The following is a 4,687-nucleotide window of genomic DNA, read 5'->3' as shown; positions in this document are numbered from 1 at the left end:
AATGTACAGAAGGACTGGGGATCCAGCAAAAGTGGTACGGACTCCATTGACAATGTCATCAAATCCATTTAGGGTTTCTGCAAGCATGGTGGGGATTGGATTACTCCCTTTGGAAATTTGATATACAAAGTCCAAAAGTTTAGGGGAAGCATAATGGATATCTTGGGAAAGTAACCATTTGGCGTAAACACACAAAACCAGGGCATGACTACGGCTGGTTTGGAATTCCTTGGTTAGCTTACCAGGCTGAGCAAAAAATTTGACCAATTGCTTAATGGATACACCTTTCTCCCCTAAGATGGATTTAACTGGAACAACTTGAGAGGAGATAAGCTGCTCAAAGATATGATTATAACCTAACTTGGTATCAATTTTGACCAAGGGGCCAGAGCGATCACGGTCCATCAAATAACACCACTCGTCAAAAATGGGGCAGACCTCTTGCATGCCGAATCGAAACACATGGACATCCGGCTGCCAAAAAGTGGCGGCTGCCTTAAGGAGGTTCCAGTCAATCTTATGGGTAGCTAGACGGTAGAAATGGGAAAAGTCATGACCAGAGAAGCTAAGGCGACCACCTCTACGATCAGAAATCCACTCTTTCAACACTTCATTAGACATGATAAATCACCTGATAATCAAGGAAGGTAAATAAAATGAGAATGAGGTCGACTCTAAATATTGAGATACAAAAGGAAAGGTATTGACAAAAATCACATGCTCAAAGGATACAGGTAAGATACAAACAGGATCAAACTTTTCCATCAATGATCTCGATAGGATCCAAGGGTAAAATATGGATCAAACGGATAGTCACTGGATGATAGATCATGGTCATAAGAATGACAAAGTAAGGTCAAGGACCAGATCTAAAATCTGCGTGATGGATGGATATATTTGATCAACTTAGATAAGAGGCTCTTACTAAGAAGTAGGTCCTGGTCTAAGAATCAAGAAATACCAAGATTGAATTTATCATCAACGAAACAAGATGGAGGCCATGGCCATAATAGTGTCAAAATAGAATCCACTGACCAGGTCCAAATCCGAAAGATGAACTGATACTAATGATAAACTTAGACAAGGAAACCTCACAAGAAGAGTAGGCTCGAGTCTAATAGGATCGACTTTACCATGAAAGAATCAAAAGATAGACCATAGCCACAAGGGTGACAAAGAAAGAACCACATGGCTAGGTCTAAATCTGAAAAAAAAAAATGATTGATATGATTGATTGGATTAAATAAGGAACCTCACTAAATAAGTAGGCCCTAATCTAATAATCAATAAATATAAATATATATATACATGCATACACCCTAACCAGGGGCACCATCACTAGTCTAATTTAGCAGAGTCAAGAAAATCTTGACTCTTGACATACTGATGAGTGTATTACGACTGCGTCTGTAACCACATGAAGTGAGCTACCCTAATCTATAGATAGGACAAGGCCCCTAACTCTAGGCTCCACAAGTGTAAGTAACACATGTTCGTCCTTATATGCAAACAAGAGGACAATGCAATATATAGAAGGGGTACCGATATGAGGTCCACCTGGCCGGGTGCATAGTTACTTGTACACTATGACATAGAGTCCAGTGTACGAACTATGTCCGTTTTACACACGAAGTGTCCAGGTGCTGAGTATACTACTGGTGCGGTGGCACTAGAAGGCGGGTATAGCCCTCACGGCTCCTACTCATAGTATCTCGAATAGGTCATCTGATAATATATCCAAAGCAAACCATAGCAGAAAGTAACCACAAAACAGATAATATATGCATGGATGAAAGTGGTGTGTGAACCCTTGTTTTATTTACGCATTTAATTGGCGCCCCTGGATTCTAATCGATTAAATTCCCATTTATAATGATTTTAGCCCAAAATTCTTCAAAGTTAGTAACAAATGGCATTTTTATAGAGTTAGGCAATGTTCCAAGAATTCCCCAGCAGAGTCGCCAGCCTGTGGACCCCGATCCGAGGACGAGTGCGAGGGAACGGGTCCCCACACCATCCGGATCATCCACGTGTGAAGGAGAGCTCTACCAAGGAACTCTCAAAACGGATGCCACCCTCATAGCATAGCACGAGTGGCGATATAAAAGAAAGAGATATGTCTCGATCCGGAACCGAGGTTCGAAACCGAGACATACCTGAAATAAACTCAGAGTCGCCATCCATGGATATGCCATGGAACCCTAAAATCAAATCCTCTATGCAATGGATAACCAGAAATATATATGGGTTCGTGCCTGGTTACGAATGGGGAAGGTCTGAGAGCACCCCCAATTCGTCCAAGTGCAAGCACTTGGTCTCTTATGCCATTTTTATTAACTTCAAAGAAGTTTGGGTAAAAATCATGTGAAATGGGAACAATCCTCAGGAGTCGTCTACCTAAGCATGCATTTCCTGAGAATACAAATAATAAGCACACAAAATAAAATAAAAGATGTGTCGCCTAATGATTGCTAGGTTATGAGTGACATACCTAACTGGTGTCTAAGTTCTGGTGGACGAACACATGCATGCTACAGCTAAAGGTATAGTTCTGCACAAGAAAGTAAGAAAGCACAACAAAATATACAATATAACAACACAGCAAATCCTAAGACTCTAAACGATTTAGCCTGAGTCCTCGGATGGTCTGATATTCATCCAAAGAAGCCTACGTATCCCCGCCTCCACGAGAATCAAGGCAACGTAGTTCTTCGCGCCTATTCTAAGCTAGGATGCCTAAGACACCTAGACCTCTATCCTAGACTCGATCTAAAAGACCGGACCAATTATTAAAGTTTATTGTACGATTATTTAAATTCCAGTGAATTGCGGATTTTAAGACACCCTATATGCCCTAACTAAATGCAGATTAGCCCTAGGCTAATGCAGATGGTTCTTACAACCTATGTGTAACTAGGCTGTATTTCCTAAGGAAAACCAAGAGTGGACTAGCGTATCCTACTCTAGTCATCAGTCGGCGATGTGGATCGCCAACTGACCGGACGGAGGCGCTCCTATAACTCTAGGACAGACCCCTAACTCTAAAACAAGCACACGACAAGCAAACAAACAAACAACCTATCAAAAGACACAACCTAGCTCTAAAACTCTCTATCTAGGAGAAACTCCTAACTCTAGAGGAAGATCTTTTGAAAATGAAAGTTTTAAATGTTTTTAAAGAAAGTTTAAAACATTTATTTACAAAAAAAGTTTGGCTGGACTTGGGATGTAAATCCCAAGCTGCACTACGTACCTCGTGGAAGAGGATCAAGCCAACGTAGTTCGAAACGAACTCTCTACCTAACAAACACTTACAGCAAATCAACTATTTTTTATGTTTTAAGTTTCTAAAGTTTTTTTGAGATTTTTAATGATTTCAATGTTTATGGATTTTAAAATTTCTGATGTTTTCATCCTTTTAGCCAAAGACCGGAGGGAAAATACAAAAAACAACACCCTAGGGAGAAACCCTAGGGTGAAAAAGGAAAACTATGCTCTAAATATACCGTTATAAGAGCAAATGAGTCAAAGACTCTCTAATAAGAGCAACTGGAGGATAAATGAGTCAAAGACTCTTCAATAAGAGCAACTGATAATACTGAAAATGAGATAACGGAGTCAAAGACTCTCTAACGATACTGCAAAAGGAAAGGCGAGTCAAAGACTCTCTAATAAATCCAACTGAAAGAACAAATGAGTCAAAGACTCTCTAAGAAAACTGCGAAAAAGATAAATGAGCCAAAGACTCTCTAATAACATCACCAAAGGAATAAATGAGCCAAAGATTCTCTGAAAGAAAAGGAAACACGAATTTGCACATTTGGCAGAGGTAAAACACCCCACCGGGCCGGACAGCTACCTAGCCATAGGTTGCAACAAATGTGCAACCCAATACCCATAAGGATAGGGGTATGTTGCCAAGCCGAGTAAGGTGTTCTCCCAAAACCAGACGATGCACAGAGAGGAGGACTAATGAGAGAATGAGACCGGGCGGGTCTCTCAAACACACACAAAGATGGGCTCCAAGTAATCTTATCATTGCTCTTGCAAAGGGGGAAGCAAGGCTAAGACAACTAATTGAGAGGATTCTACAAATAAGACCAAGCAGGCCTTCTAAAGGCTAATTACTTAAAAAGCCAAGACAGATGACTCCCTAATAACATCAATAAAGATCAAATGAGTCAAAGACTCCCCTAATAACATCATCACACAAACGAATGATTCAAAGGCTCTCTAAATGAGGCAAAGCATGCCTCCTATGGGTACACCTTTTATCAAAATCAAAGCAACCTCCTTGAAGTTAAGCTAAAAATGAGGCTTGCCTCCAAAGGAGGATTGCCTAACGAGACAGAGTATGTCTCCTAGTACAGGTTATAGTGTCTAAAGAAATCTAATCAGAAACCCAAAAGACTGTGCTAGTCTAACCAAAGAGAGAGGAAAAAGGATACCAGATAATCTCAAATTTTCAATCAATTATTATAAAAAACAAATCAAATATCAGCAAAATATGATCTACAACTAAAGAGTGCACAACCTGTAAGAATAGCAATCATAAAATGATAAACAACATTAATTAGTCCAGACCAGCCGCTGGATAGCCTAATAAAGTAAAAACAATATCAAACACTTCAATGCCAACCACAAACCCCAATAAAGGGGACTCCAATGAAATCAGATGATGCCAAAG

The sequence above is a fragment of the Tasmannia lanceolata genome, unplaced genomic scaffold (assembly GCF_043159265.1).
Source record: "Tasmannia lanceolata isolate RefF3 unplaced genomic scaffold, GAP_Taslan_0.1 ptg000007l, whole genome shotgun sequence".
Taxonomy (NCBI): Eukaryota; Viridiplantae; Streptophyta; class Magnoliopsida; order Canellales; family Winteraceae; genus Tasmannia; species Tasmannia lanceolata.
The sequence above is the reverse complement of the archived record's forward strand: the minus strand, read 5'-3'. Positions refer to the sequence as shown.